The 16,796-nt window shown below is 40.7% G+C and overlaps 1 protein-coding gene across 2 annotated transcripts in view; it reads right to left on the reverse strand.

Moving 5' to 3' along the window:
• The window catches only part of WDR6 (WD repeat domain 6), a 370,840-nt gene that overhangs the window by 348,058 nt on the left and 5,986 nt on the right, over positions 1 to 16,796 (reverse strand). Inside the window, exon 2 of one of the 2 annotated variants that reach the window (XM_044078749.1) lies at positions 6,283 to 6,411. The exons of the other annotated variant lie outside the window; for it this stretch is intronic. The gene's annotated coding sequence lies outside the window, so the exon portion shown is untranslated. The remainder of the gene's footprint in view (positions 1 to 6,282; positions 6,412 to 16,796) is intronic. 2 annotated transcript variants of the gene reach the window in all.

Raw genomic sequence — 16,796 nt, forward strand, 5'->3', positions numbered from 1 at the left:
TGTGATTACACTTTTAAGAATTTCTACCAAGGTTGTGGCAAATGACCATCGTGCTTTTTAGCTTGCAGTCATTTGCTGGTATTTCTGGTGCTGGGGTTGTGCTTAGGCTACAATACTGCCCGATATTCAGCTAAACATAGTTTTGTAGATGTGTGCATTTTGAGATCAGGACCTACTAAAGCTACAGTAGCTGGATTATTATTACGTACGTCTGTTAGGATTTTTAACTTCCACCAAAGGCCATAACTGCTAATTCTAGTGTCTGCCATACCAAACATACATCCATGAAAAAGGCCTAGAAAGCCATACTCACCCACAAGTCCAAATTTAAAGAGGCAGCAAATGTAGCAACTGCTATAAAAGCCCCTTACAGACAAAAAATAGTTCTGGCACCCCCTAATAATGTTCACTACTTTACACTGCCTGAACATGATCATCTGGCCATTGACAAGCCTAAGCTGGGTGCAGCTTTGCTGCACTGTGTTTACATATTTCTGAATTGCTTCTCCATTGCTTCATTATGAGGTCATTGGCATATAACATTGCCAACCATATTATTTCAGCTAGCTGCATCATGTAGCTTGGTTTTCTGAATCACACGCTCCCTGTGCATCACCACTAATCATGCAAATCTGCTTAGCACAAAGAGGTGAATATTTATGAATTAAGCCCATAGTCTGTTATTTATTTATTTTTTTGAGTGGAGTGTGACCAGCTGCTAAGCTGTAGGTCTGTTCACAGATAGTTTTGAATGATGTGATGTTTGGGGCTGAATCTAAAAATTATGATTTCATCAATGTATAGGAAAAGTTGAAGCTGGGGCAGGTTAAAGGATGATTTGTTTAAAAAAATGGATAATAGCAAGGGGACAAATATTGAGCCCTGTGGTACTCATGAGTGTGGGAAGGCAGAACCTGAAACAGAAGAGATGATCTTGACTTTGAAAGATCAACTGGAGAAGGAAGTCCTTGAATGGTCTGAAAGTAAGGAACTACATACAGCAGATGGAATAAGTTCATAGGTTCATAGGTAGGTACTAGGCTATCAGCCCTAGGGCCTATACAAGCCCAGCCAAAAAGGTACCCTGGCTTTTGCCACCCAAGAAAATTATTTTCCTGTGCCACTGTCGAGCAGAGCCACAGAAGTGATCTCCGGGGTGAATTTCCTATTTCCCATCCAATCATCAATATTTTTCTCAAAGAGGGCTAATGAGGAGCTTTGTTTGATATAGACAGGTAGTTTATTCCAGAGTACGGGAAGTCTCTGGGACAGGAATCTATCCCTCCGACATATTCTGTTTATTGTGGTGACAAGGTTTAGGTTCCTAGAGCATGCAGCTCGGACGGATTAGGATTTCTTTAAGTGGAGCATGTCCAACAGCTCTGGGTTTGACATAGCTTTGTATGTTAGGCAGAGATCATCTCTGAGTTGGCGATAGGCGACTGAGGAAAGCTAAAGTTTTTTGAGACGGTCTGCATAGGGCATCTGTTTGAGGCCGGTAATCCTCTTTGTGAGGTATTTCTGTGTCCTTTCCAGTTGTTGTAGATGTCTTGTGAGGTACATACCAAAAGGGGCGTTGTACTCTATAATGGGTCTAATGAGTGATGAGTAGAGGGGAACAATGACCTCTTTTTTTCTGGATGAGAAACCTTTTGTGATGAGTTGTGCCACGTAGAAGGATTTCCTGACTACTGTGGTGATGTGATTATCAAAGGAGAGAGACTACTGTCCACCTGTATCCCAAGGTCTCTTATCACACTTTCGGTGTTAAGGATACTACCGCCTATGCTGTAGTTCTTGGGTACAGAGTTTTTGCCAAAGGGGATGACAATGCACTTTTTGGCATTGAGCTTGAGGCCATAGCTTTGACCAGGCATCTGTCTCAGTGAGGCCCTTTTGTAGGATGTCCACATCGTTAGGAGTCTCGATTATGGCTCCTAGTTTGCAGTCATGTGCGAACTTTGTTAACCAAAGACCTTCTGTGCTAGCCTGTACTTCAGAGAAGCAGATACCAAACTGGAGAAGACCAAGGGCTGAACCCTGTGGTACTCCACTTGTCACTGGTATGAAGTCGGATTTGGAGTCTGCTACTTTCACAGTATGGGTTTTGTCAATGAGCCAGTTGGCAACCCATCTTGTGACATAGGGATTTATACCTAGTTTAGTGAGTTTATCTATAATTCCAGAGTGGGGGATGGTGTCAAAAGCCTTGGCAAGATCTAGATAGGCTGTGTGAACCACCTTACCCTCGTCAATGGCTTTGGTGACTGCTTCAAACAAGTCTATCAGGTTTAGGAGACATGATCTGCCTTTTACAAACCTGAACTGGGTGGGGTCCAGAGTTTGGAGATTATCAATGTCTTTGTTTATAAGTTCCATGATGATACGTTCCATGGCCTTGCAGATCAGTCTCGTCAGGCTAATGGGGTGGTAGTTCCCGGGGTCCGTGGAGGCTCCCCCCTTGTGGAGTGGGACAACCGTTGCTGTGCGCCATTCAGCGGGCACAAAGCCTGAGGTGAGGCTATGATTGAACATGGTACTTAGGTGGGGTGTCAGTTCATTCTGTAGTTCGTGTAGAATGCAGCCTGGGATGTTGTCTGGTCCCATGGATGCTGTGTTCTTGGCTTTGGAGAGTTTTTTTTTTTACCTGTGCAGCCGTGATTAGAGGAACTTTGCATTCTTCCGGTATAGAGATGGGCTCTTTAGGGGGGGTAAAGTTAGCACTGAACCTATCTGCCAGGATGTTGAAAATATCAGTTGGGTCTGTATATTTAGTGCCATTGTGCTGTAACTCAGAGCAGATCTGAGTGTTGCCATTGAGATTCTTGACATAGCTATAGAATGCTGTGTGGTTGTCTTTACAATCAGTGGCAATTTTGTTTTCATAAGTAGCTTTGGAGGATTTTCTCAGGGATTGCAGCTTCTTACTGAGGCTGACCAGGGAGCTTCTCCACTCATGGGATTTTACTCTCTTTTGCAACAGTTTTTTCCTTCTGTTGTACAGTTTGTTTATGGCAGGGGACCACCAAATTGGCTTCCTTTTTTTGGAGGATAGCGTCTTGGTTCTGTTTGGGATAGCATGATCCATGCACTTGTGCAAGTGCTTATAAAGTGTAACTGTGTAGGATTCAGCAGTCGTAACTGTATTGTCCATCTGCATGGGTGTCATAAAGTTCACCACTTCTGTCTTAAGAAGCATGAAGTTGGCTTTGGAGAAATTTTTACTGTGGTTTCCTTAATGGGGGTTGGGGGCAGGATGTAGATATCTAGGGTAATTAGCTTATGGTCGGATCGGACCAATGAGGTGTTGACTTCAGGTGTGGAACACCGGTCACTCATGTTGGTAATGACTAGATCTAGGATACTGTTGCCCCTGGTGGGGGTGTGGATAAGTTGATCCAGGGCAGCGGAGTTTATGAATTCCAGAAACCGTTGAGTGAAGGAGTTGGTACACGAGTAGTTTTCCCAGTTAATAGTGGGGTCGTTGAAATCACCAATTAAGGTGTTTGGTTGAACCCTAATATTTTCCAGTACATCAAGAAAAGAGGAGTGTGAATCCTGGGTCATGGTGGGGGATCTAAAGCAAGCTACAATTTGGATTGCAGTTTTGCCCATATTTAGTTGCGCTTGGATAACCTCGGCTGCATTATGCTGAGCAACTAGCCTGGAGGTGTGGATATCCTTAAGGAATATGGACACACCTCCGCCTTTGGTGTTCCGGTTCAGGTTACATGGCCGAAAAGTGTGGTATGAGTTATAGCCTGGTAGTGCAGGGGTACTCTCTGGAGCCCTGAACCAGGTCTCAGTCACTGCACAGATATCGATGTTCTCCATTTTATGGAGTGCCACGACTGAATGCATTTTGAGATTTAGACTTCTAGCATTGAGTAGCATCACCCTCAATTTTTCAATTTTACCAAATTAAGTATAGCAGATTTCTGTATCACAGAAGTACAGACTCATTAGGACAGAGGCAGATTTTTTTTATGTAATTTCACAGTTGCCAGTGACAGGAAAAAAGGAAAAGAATTTAAAAGGAGACTTACACTGACTGAGAAATGCAGTTATAGAAAAGCTATTACTGACAGAGGTTGCCTGAACAAACCAATAAGGAAAGAAATTCAGTAGCAGTCTTCTTTAAAGGAAGGAAATTGTATCCAAGGCTTAATGTTCAAAGCCGACAAAAGAGTACTTCTCAGTCAACCAAGGAGGCAAATGTTTGACAGGATCAAAGAATCACATCTGACAATAGTAGCAGGCAAAGAAACAGCAGGAAATAAAATGCACCATCCAAGAAACGTCAACAAGTAGTACGGAATTGTGCCATTTGTAATGTATATTACAACAATAATCCAAAGAAAGAAATCCTGATATAGAGACTGCTAGGTCAGCTTTCCTTAGGCAAAAACATGGCTATCACTTTCTAAATTGCATTTACCATTTTGTTTACATTTTTTAACTGGGTAAATGAGCTGATACATGGTTCTTTTTACTTACAATGGACACAAGGACAAGGGTAAAATCAATACCACCAGGCATACCCATGTACACACACACAAAGTGCAGATACGTGCACACACACCTTTGCAGCAGCTCTGTACAGAAAATAAGACAAGATGTCACCGTTGTTACTAGTCCACTGAATATTCCGGCTATTTCACATGAACAATATTTGTATTCACGCATCCATAATTAGTTTAACTACAGGGCTACCGTCACTTTGAACATCCATTTGGTCAACAAGTGTGAGGGATGGTGTTTAATATCAAAGGTATAAACAAGGGAATGGTCAAACTGTCAAGGGAATCTTTTGTCGAGAAAGCTTAGTGAAGCTGGAGGACGTGACAGCATGTGTGTGCAACAGTCAGCATAATAGTCAGCGATAGGTTTTTGTATGTTCATGCGGGAATGTGTGTATTTTAGGATTACAGTAAAGGGATGGATGCAGCACTGTTAGTCCATGTTTGTGTGTCTGAGTGTGTTGTGTGCCAGGGCAGTTAAGCATTCTAATGCTAACCCTAAACCCTGCCCCTTCCCCAACACTAACCCTACATATTACCTTAATAAAAACCTCCCTGTAACACTATCCCTATTCAGATGAATTTAAGGGTAGTGTTATGGGGGGGTTACTGCAAAGATCGGGAGAAGAAACACTTTTCCTCTCAAGATTCTTTGTAACTTCAATATTTAGGGCATTCTGTATTCTCTGTGTTTAAACTTCTTAATGCCATTTTTTTCATCAAGACATTAAGAATATTCAGTCATTTATAGGGGAACCATACATACATACATACATACACACAAACACACAACATACATAATTGCACACACACACAGAGTGTGGGTGTGGGAGGATTGCCATTACACAAAACACTGGCAAAATGGGACAAGTTGCTTTGCATGGTATTTTTTTTACTGTTGAGAACTCAGTTTAAAAGAAGAAGAAAAATGATACTGCGTTGACTGGTCAAGTTCTCAACCAACAGAACACCATTTTATATATATATATTATATATATATATATATATATATATATATATATATATATATATATATATATATATAGATACTGTACTATCACGGCTATGTCCTAAACTGACTAAACACTTTCCTTACTTATTTCATAACCATAATCTCTGCTGACTCTTTCCTCATGACGTGCATATATTTACAGATCAAAATAATGATTGCAGTACCTTTATGAAGCAAGTAATGCCATATGTATATTTTAATGTCTTTTGTTGTATAACTGCCTTTTCAATGCAGCCTACTGTTTATACATGTGTATACTTTCCTGCAGATTTTCCCTTGGCCTCCACTAAAAAAGGAGTCTCAAGCCATCTGGACATTCTGAAAAACAACACAAAAACATACACTCAAATAAATGCTCACACTTTCCCATATCATATGCTTATTGATTTAGTTGCAGTCCTGACAGCTTCAGATACTTTTGGTTAGCAGAGTTATAAGGCAATAAAGCCTGACTGGCAGAAGTATCTTCATAGGTTCACAGATTAGTACTAAGCTAACTGCCTTTGCGAGCCATTTTAAGCCTAGCCAATTATCCCTTGCGAGATTCAAACTTTGCATTTTGTGTTTGTAAGGCAAACACCTTAACCATTAGGCCACTCTCCCAACCCCATTTGACCACTCTCCCAACCCCTTGGGACAAATACATTATTGCAATTACTATTCATAAAGAAAACCTTAGTTGTACAAATAACCTGTCTTCGATTCAACAACTTTATACAGACTATAAATTACGTGAAGCTTCAGACAAACCTCTTATGCAGTGCTTTAGTTATGCAAAGATCTGGCTGAAGAACCATATGTAGAAGAAAACTGCCTGCAGTTCTTTCTATGACATTCCCCGTCTTCTCGCATCTCTGTAGACTTACCTTTGCAGCAGCTCTGTACAGAAAAAAAGATAAACATCACCACTGTTACTACTGTGCTGACTATTCAAGCTATCACACATGAACAATATTTGGACTTAGCCTTAATTACCTAAACTACAGAATCCTGTACTGGGTACAAACTGAAGGTCTCCAGTAGTAAAACTTTTTAAGTTTCAAATATGAAGGATATCCTCCACTACCATTCTTTCAGAGGTCTCAACATTTATATGATGCACACTGTTTAAGGTGCTAGAACACCTATATCTGGCATAAGGAAATCATCATAACTGACTCAAAATGCATACTAAGGCAATATATTGTGGAAAGTTTTGAATGGCCAAGATGGAGATCATGTGACAGGCAAGCCAACTCCCTGTAAGGCTGCCCAGTACTTAATGTGCTGCATCCATGCTATTTTATATAGGACCACTTATGGCTGAAAACAAACAAAAGGAAGAAACTCGGTAAAACGGCTTCACAAAATTTAATAAATAAAACCAACAAATAAGCACCTTCTCTGTAATCTACAGACCTCATCAGAGTTGTAAAACACAGGATAATGCCAGTTTTGTATATAAAATGTGCTAACCAATCACATCATTTAATTAATTAACATCAGTTTGTACCTATCCTCTAACCAAGAGTAGAGCACAATACTCAACATTCAAAAGAATATTATACAATTGAAAGAAATTTTAGGACAAATTTGGGCAGTCCATCCTTGGTAATTCCCTATAGTTGTAATGTCCACAAATATGTTAGCTCCATTAAGAAAACTTGGAACTTAATGTTTAATAATAAAATTAAGCACATTACTGGTGAGAACCCTAGGGTTACCTTTTGTAAAGGTAAATCAATAAAAAAAATATTAGAATCAAATGCGCTGTATAACAAGGTTTCAAATCCATTAAACATTATGAGTAAACGTGGATACTGTAGGTTTATATTTATACACAAAGGATCTTATGTTGTGGTTGAGGGTTTCAGTAGGACACTCATACGTCCAGGGAAATGCAACTGCAACAGTGTTAGAGTTGTTTATTTGGCTACATGCACAGTATGCAATGCATTCAATGCTGGGAAAACCAACTGAGTGTACATGTATATGATATTAAAAAGAATAAATCTACCAATGTCCTGAACAGACATTAAGTAGAATGTACTGAATTTAAGAAATTTACATTCATTATTGACAAAGTGTTAATATCTGACAGGGGTGGTGATATTGAAAGTCTTCTAGAGTTTAAAGAGTTCAGTTTGGCATCTAAGATTCAACAGCTCAGTGGCCTCTGGTATAAATTATAGTATCTCCATTAGTAGTGCGCGTAAGATGAGAGATAAGTTATGATTGTTTGATACACAGATAACTTAACAATTTTAAAGGTTTTATACATAAATATCTTCCAAGATTCGTAGCATTTATTAGCATTATTTAACAATGGATATATTTTAAGCCAGTCTTTTTGTGGTTTTACATGTAGCGGCACTATTCCTTTTAAGAAGTTTGTTTTTAAAATTATTAAGATATTAATTAATTAAATGCTGTAATTAGTCAGTGGATTGTATATATAAAAACTGGTTTTATCATGTGCTTTACTACTCTGATGAAGTCTGTAGATTACTGATGAAAGTGCTTAGTTGTTGGTTTTATTAATTAAATTTTGTGAAGTAGTTGCACAGAGTTTCTTCCTTTGGTTTTTACTTGTATTATTTTTGTCTTTCTTGTCACTTATTGCTGAGACAAACAGGCTCCCACCCTCATGGAAGAGGCACAACTAATGATTTGTCTGACTGCCAAACACCATGATGGTTGAGCAGTAGTCACCATTTCCACTTATTTTCAGTACTGTTCCATCTAGTCTGAACTACGACATATTGAATGACACTAAGAAACATCATGGCAATTTGATACAGTGGTCCTTGCATCAAAACTAGTATCCCAAAACAGGCCCTGGTTCTTCCACTGTAACATGGATCCATTGTATTAATACCCTATTAGTATGGAATACACTCAAAGTCAACATATCTTAAATATAAACTTGCTTTTCTTACTTTTCCAGTGTTAGCAATTTCTGCAAAATAAATTGAGCAGTCAGTTTCCTAAAGGGGTACAATCAAATAAATGCAGCTATTTAAACAAGTCCAAATAATGAAATTATAAATTCTTTATCTACATATGTATTTTTATGGTTTAATTTCCCAGGTTTTTTGGGTTTCTAGTACCAAGATGGGAATGGACCTCATGCCAAAGTCAAAATAAGATTAAAGTTCATGAAATTAGTATTGTTTCAATCTTTGATGTTAGCCAGAAGTGCTCTTTGCAACACCAGCAATGTGCCCAGTAATGACTCCTGCAATTCATATGGAGTTACATAGTTTCATAGTTTAGTACTAGGCTATCTGCCCTGGGGCATTTATAAGCCTAGCCATAGTGATGTGGCTTTCGCCACCCCATGTAAAGGTACAAAAGTGTACAGAAATAGATTTAGAATACTGTGCCTCTGTCTAGTAGTGACACAGTGAAGACCCCCTTACATAATAGAATTAGTTTACTGTGCCTCTGTCTAGTAGTGACACAGAGATGACCCCCGAGGTAAACCTACGATCTCCCATCCACTCATCAAGATTTCTCTTGAAGAGTGTCAGTGAGAGGCTCTGCCTAACATGAACTGGGATTCTGTTCCAGAGTATGGGAAGCCTCTGGGTTATGAATCTGTCCCTCCAGCATGTCCTATTCATATTTGTGCTGAGGTTTAAATTTTTAGCTCTCGTGGTTCTGATGGATTTGGATTTTTTGAGGTGGAGCATGTCCATCAATTCCTGATTGGACATGGCCTTGTACGTCAGGCACAGATCACCTCTGAGTAGGCGGTATGCTACTGAATAGAGCTGGAGTTTCTTTAGTCTGGCAGCATATGACATATGTTGGAGACCCTTGATCCTCTTGGTGAGGTACTTTTGGGGTCTCTCCAGCTGTTGCAAGTGCCGGGTGAGGTACATACCAAATGGGGCATTGTACTCAATCATGGGCCTGATAAGGGAGGATTATAGGGGTACAATGACCTCCTTTGATCTGGATGTGAATCCCTTCATGATAAGGTGGGCAAGGTAGAAAGTCTTTCTAACCACTTTGGCAACGTGGGTGTCAAATGAGAGGTCATTATCGACTTGGGTCCCCGGGTCTCTGATTACTTTTTCCGTACTCAGTGGGTTACTGTCTATGTGATAATTTGTGGGTACTTTGTTTTTCCCAAAGGGGATGACTATACATTTTTTGGCATTTAGTTTAAGGCCATGACTCCGGCACCAGTTGTCCATTTCGGTGAGGCCTTTCTGTAGGATGTATGTGTCAGCTGGTGTATCGACTATGACGCCTAGTTTGCAGTCATCTGTGAACTTTGTCAGCCACAACCCTCCCATGTTTGCTTTCACATCTGAGAAATAAATGCCGAACAAGAGGGGTCCCAGGACAGAGCCCTGTGGGACACCACTTGTGACTGGCTTTGAGTCTGACATGGCTCCAGCGATTTTGACTTTATGGGTTCTATCCTTTAGCCAGTTTGCAACCCATCTTGTGACATATGGATTTACATTTAAGCTGTTGAGCTTGTCGATGATGCCTGAGTGGGGTATTGTGTCGAAAGCTTTAGCCAAGTCCAGGTAGGCTGTATGGACTGCTTTACCCTCGTCAATGGCTCTAGTGACTGTTTCGAAAAAGTCAACCAGGTTCAAAAGGCAGGATCTGCCCTTTACAAAGCCGAATTGGGTGGGATCAAGTGTCTGTAGGTCCCCAATGTCTCTGTTTATGAGTTCCATAATGATTCTTTCCATAGCTTTGCAGACCAGGCTGGTTAAGCTTATGGGGTGGTAGTTACCAGGGTCTGTAGAGGTGCCTCCTTTGTGGAGTGGGACCACTGTTGCTGTACGCCAGTGTTCAGGTACATATCCTGTAGTAAGGCTAAGGTTAAATAGCATTTTGATGTGCGGGTTTAGCTCCTCTTGGAGTTCACGTAGCACGCAACCCGGGATACAGTCAGGTCCCATTGATGCTGTGTTTTTAGCTTTGCTGAAGGCAGTTCTCACCTGGACATCTGAGATGACAGGGAGGTTACATTCAGCTGGGATAAGTATTTCTTCTTTTGGGGGTGAGGGAGGGGAGAAATTTGCACTGAACCTGTCTGCCAGAATGTTGGCAATATCTGTGGGTTCAGTGTATTTTTTGTCATTGTGAACTAACTCTGAGGATATCTGAGGGTTTCCGCCCAGGTTTCTAACATAGCAGAAGAAGGCCTTGTGGTTATCTTTAGTGTCCATAGCGATTTTTCTCTCAAAGTTGGCCTTGGATGTTTTTATGAGAGAACGTAGCTTTCTACTAGTGCTGATCAGAGATGCCTTCTCTTTATGGGATTTTGCTCTGTCATGCAGTAGCTTCCTTCTTTTGTTATACAATTTGTTTATGGCTGGGGTCCACCAGGCAGGACGCCTGCCCTTGGTGGAGAGGGTCTTGGTTTTATTTGGGATTGCATGATACACGCATTCTTGGAGATGTCCGTAGAAAGCATTTATGAAGGATTCAGCATTGTGGGATGTGGTTTCCACTGGCCCAGTGGGCTTAAAGGATACCATCTCAGTCTTAAGTGTAAAGTCGGCTTTTGAGAAGTTTTTCACTGTAGTCTTTTGTGTTGGGGGTGGAGGTGGGATATGTATATCCAGGGTGATTAGTTTGTGGTCAGATCTCACTAGTGAGGGGTATACTTCCGGTGTGGAGCACTTTGTCCCCATGTTTGTGATGATCAGGTCTAGTATATTATCTCCCCTTGTGGGAGAGGTGACTAGCTGTTCCATTGCATTTGAATTTATGAATTCCAGGAACCTTTGGGCTAAGGTGTTACGGCTAGAATAATGCACCCAGTCTATGTTAGGGTAGTTGAAGTCTCCCAGTATGATGGTGTTTGGTGAGACATTCATATCCTCCAATGTCTTCAGGAAGGCTGAATGGGGTTCCTGAGATTGGGAGGGTGGTCTGTAACATGCTACCAGTTGTATAGCAGTTTTGCCTACGGTTAGTTGCACCTGGATGGTCTCTGATGCTTCATGTGTTGCCACTAACCTGGAGGTGTGGGTGTCCTTGATGAGTATGGACACTCCCCCTCCCTTTTTGGTTTGGCCCGAGTTTTGGGGCCGAAAAGCATGATACGAGGTATAGCCTGGTAGCACTGGGGTGCTCTCAGGAGCCTTGAACCAGGTTTCAGTTACTGCACAGACATCGATGTTCTCCATACTGAGGAGTGCTTCAAGAGCCTGCATCTTGAGATTTAGACTTCTGGTGTTGAGCAGCATTACCCTTAATTTTTTTCCATTTTTGTTTTCTAAGGAGGTGGGTTTGTCTTTTGAGCCTTGCTTAAAAAAGGCACTATGGGGTGGCAAGAGCCTTAGCCAATATCCGAAGCCCAGTGGTGACAGATGCAAGCCGTCCCTTGCAAAGCAGCATGGCTTGTCCAGCATGTCATCCCAAGCAGACAGACATTGGATCCCCCTAGAATGACACCAGTAATTGAGCCAATTATTAAAGCTGATCATCTTGTCTTTGTATTGTGGCATCATTCTTGGTGAGGGCAAAATGCTGCTCAGGGTCAGGGTCATACCAGCCTGGGCTACATAATCAGAGAGCTCCTCTATGTCTCTTTTCATGTAGTCCAGGGAGGTACGTCTCAGGTCATTCACGCCGGCATGGACAATGACGGAGTCATATTTGTACTTGCTTTGGAGTGACCTGAGTGCGTGTGTTATGTGGCGGATCCTAGCTCCCGATAGGCAGCTCACCGTTACACTCTCCTTGTTCAGCCTGGTAAGCGGAACGTCAGTGTGTCTGACTATAGAGTCACCTATTACTAGTGTATCAGGCATGGTGTTTGGCCTTAAGGGCTGTGATTGTTTGACACACTGATTTATTGAAGTATGTGTTGCATGTGTTATGTTTTGAGGTGGTGGATTTTTGGGTGTCTGCTTTGGGAGCCTCTGTTGTTTTGGTAAGTTTTTTGTTAGAGCCTCCAAGTATGTCTTTGTGTTATTATGTGTTTGGTTTGCAGTTGTGGTAGGTCTATGTGGGACTGGGTTTGCTGTGTGTGTGGTTACCTTCTCCTCCTGCCTGGTCTTGCCAGTCCTGAGTTGAGAGAGTTCAGCCACCAGTTTGTCTATATAGTTGCATCTCTCGCATGTATTTGTGTTTGTTGGGAGGAGGAGAGGGTTGTCTGTGTACATGAAACAATTGTAGCATTGTCTCAAGATTCCCAGATTAACCAGCTGAACCGGAGAGGATTCTAGTAATCTACCACTCGACATGCTAGAATATTATAAGGGAGTGCTGTGCCTTTAAGGGAAGTGGGTACTCACAGGGGTGGTAGGTGGATGTAGTGCTTACTTTAGTTTGAGAGTGCTTACTTAGAAGAGAGGTTTTGAGAACAAGTGCTAAGCTTATAATAAAGTGAGTAGACTGATTATTATAAGAGTAGAGCTTTCTTAAGGGATAATTTGAAGAGCAGACTTGGCAGAGCCAGAAAAAAGTTTAACCTTGTTTAACCGGCACTGCGCTATGCGCACAATCGCGCAAAGCCGCGCAAATGCGGATTTTAAACAGGGAACTTCAAAAGAGCTAGAAATGGTCCAAAACAACCAATTACTACAAGCTCTTGTGCTGAGGTCACTCCTTCAGGGACAGATAGGCTGCTAAAGGCACCCCACTCCCACTGGTGAGCAAAGAAACTTCCTTCTATCCAAGTAAGGCAATGGACAACACAGGAACTACACCACAGCCCAGAATACAGCAAAGCCTGTATACTGGTCTAAACTAGTCGAGGAGAGGCAGGAAAACAAGGATTTTTTTTGTTTTTGAGATAGAAAGCACACAGAAAAGCAGGAAACAGTAATAAATCAGTTACACAGGCTAGCTCACTTTAGTGGGCAGCCTCAACAGTTAAATTTAACAAACAAACAAACTTTCGACCAATTTTCGACCAAATGTAACTTTAACTGCAGATAATATTTAATGCAACAAACAGCTAAAAAAACAGTTTATGCTTGTTCAAAGTAAGCAAGAGAAGGTATTTTAGATAAAAAACAGCAAAAAATACTTAAATCGGGAAAGTAGTCGCTTTTCTCAGTTCTCTGCTGCTAGGACCACTCTGCAGGACCACGAGGAGCTGTTTCTGAGTAGTACAGCCAGAAAAAAACGCTCAGAGGCGGATTTTAAACAGGGAACTTCAAAAGAGCTAGAAATGGTCCAAAACAACCGATTACTGCAAGCTCTTGTGCTGAGGTCACTCCTTCAGGGACAGATAGGCTGCTCAATGCTCCCCACTCCCACTGGTGAGCAAAGAAACTTCCTTCTATCCAAGTAAGGCAATGGACAACACAGGAACTACACCACAGCCCAGAATACAGCAAAGCCTTATACTGGTCTAAACTAGTCAAGGAGAGGCGGGAAAACAAGGATTTTTTTTTTGTTTTTGAGATAGAAAGCACACAGAAATGCACGAGGAGCTGTTTCTGAGTAGTATAGCGGTAGCATATCTAAATATGACTAAATTATTTTTTTATGAGACGGTATCCTTCTTCCACGTTGCCCTTGTTTCTGGCTGTAAATCCTGCCATTTTATGACTTTGTGTCTCTCTGTTCATAAGACACTAATCACTGGGTGTAGCAATTTCAATGATCAATGCTACTTTTGTCTTTTTTTCATGGACTACTATATCTGTTTTATTCGCATCTATTTTCTGAACTGTTGGTAATGGGTGATTCCGTGTGATATAAACTTCATCATTCTCTATAATGCTTTGTGGCTCATGTTTCCAAAGCTTCTCAGCTACTTCAATATTGTAATGTTTGCATAATCCCCAATGCAACAGTTGCCGCAGCATTATGTCTTTCAGTGTACAGGCCCCTCTGCCATTAATGCATCACACCCAGCAATAAGATGTGTGACTGTTTCCAGGTCTGTTTTACAGAACCTGTACTTTATTGTTTCACCCACATATTCAATAGACTTTGTAAACCAATGTGTACTCAGTCCACTATTCTGGGCTACCAATATTAACCTTTCATTTTTTGCTTTCAATTCACCTCTCCTTACCCATTCCTCTGTCAGATACTGACTGACATGAGGCTATTCCAGGAGTTTTCTGTACCTGCAACTATATTCTTGCCTTTTCGAAATGTGTTACCTTGTCATCTGATCCTTCTCCTTATAGTCTGTTTTTTTTTGGCACATTCAGTTGCTGCCTGATTTTTGTCTACTTCTGATTTGATTTCCGTCCTAGCATAATACTGATATGCTTCTGCTAAACTAAGCAAGGAAATAATTTTAGACTTGTCTCTTTGTGTTTTAAAGCTTTTACTGTGTTTGGATCCGGTGAAGTCAGCAGATATGTATGCAATCCTATGACTGCAGATCTATACATGTAATCACTTTCAAGAGGGCCCATACATCTTTCAGAATGAGGAATGTATAATGTTGGTATACATGGATTTTTAAGTGTGAAGCAGAGGGAAAATGTATGTACTATGTAGACAGATAGATAAATATAGATGTGTATGAGAATATTTTACTATGAAAATTAAGTTTACTCCAAAGCCCTGAATAAACAAAAAGGTCTTTAAATGGGTTCAGAAGAAAGTTGAGGATGCAGTATGCCAAACCTGCTAAAGCAGACAACTCCAAATGGAAGGGAAAAATAAGACAATGGGGACTTGCACCTGAAATCCCAGCTTACTTACACCACCATTGCAATCCTCTCCCACTGTTGCACCTGCACCCATAAACAATAGAGTAGCAAAGCTATTTTGGCAATATTGCCAGCGAACGTTGTCATAAATTTGTCTGTTAGGAATTTACAGCTAACTAGCATAATGAATGCAGATTATATCAGTGGGTTTGTGACCACTGACTACCAAACACTGGGACACATTGTAACTACCATCAAAGCCAAGATCTGAATGGAGAGATGCAATTAAATTGTCAAAAAAGAGAGTAGTATTGCTAAAACAGAACTCTTATAAGTTCATAGGTTGGTACTAGGCTATCAGCCCTAGGGCCTATACAAGCCTAGCCATAACAATTCCCTGGCTATTTCTTCCCACATTATTTACTATCCTGGACCCCTGTCTTCAAGTTTTGGCAAGTACCTTCATGTAGTGGACCCTGTTATCACAAAATCTCACCAACAAGACACTGAAATATAGACTGTATTTTATATATCATTAAGAAATGTGGGTTAAAAAAAAAAAAAAAGAAGAAGCCTGAGTGAACAGGTCCCAGGATAAAAAAGTGCTCAAACCAGACGTAAGTAATGATGCCAGGATTGGAGAACAAGGCAGTGCAGAATCTCAAAGAAATAGAAATATTCCTATCACAGGGTCAGGCTAGGTTCAGGAAGAGGATGATCCCCATGTCAACAGCAAGTAGTCCACAAAAACTGGCAGGCCAAAAAGAGGCACTGGGATGGCAACTTGGACTGTTGAGGATAAGGAAGAAATTATGTACTGTTATTACACGAGAAGCTCGAATTTCAAGACAAAGTATACACAGAAAGATTGAGACAGAAATTAGTGGACAGAAAAATACTTAGGAAAAACTCTCAAAAGCTACAAATAAACATTTGTATTCATTAATACAACAGATCCATAAAAAATTACATAGACAAAGAAACTGTGAGCTGCTTGGAAAATGAAGTGACAGAGGAAGTGTGAAAAAAAAAAACTACACATTTTTGAAATGAATAAGAAAGAAACATGGACACGAGAAAGAAAAAAGAAATGTAGTATATTCAATATTTATGCAAAGGAGAAAGCCAAACTAATCAATACAAAAAAGCAGCTCCAAAGATATTTGAAGAGAAATACAGGCAAAGGCACAAAGATATGGAAAACTCCACAATACAAAAAAAAAATAAGAAAACAAAGGGTAAGTTATGAATTATCTGCAAAAAAAGTGAAGAATTTAATGTGGAGAACTCAACATAGGCAATGCTGCAGCATGATAGAACAATGGCTTCCAAGATTAAGTAGCAACAAATATTGCAGGAGACATCTGAAGAACATTTGCCATGTGTTGATGCTCTGCAGCCTTCTGTAGGAGAAGTCCAGCTGAAGTTGCACAGCAAGAAAAAGGTTCAGGAAACAGTGGCAACTCTGACACAGTTAATGTTGCAGAGTGATGGACCAAGGGTTCCCATATGAAGGAGCACCAGATGAAGCAGGGTGCATCTGAAGAGGATATGTCACAGGAAGATGTTCTGGAACTTTTTTACAGAATACTCACAAGAAACAGTGAGCAAAGAAGATGCTGCCAGTCCAGAAGAAAATGATCTAAGGGAAGACCTGCTTGATTTAATAGAAATGGA

This window comes from Protopterus annectens, chromosome 7.part1 (genome assembly GCF_019279795.1).
Source record: "Protopterus annectens isolate FY-2018-M chromosome 7.part1, PAN1.0, whole genome shotgun sequence".
NCBI classification, from domain to species: domain Eukaryota; kingdom Metazoa; phylum Chordata; order Ceratodontiformes; family Protopteridae; genus Protopterus; species Protopterus annectens.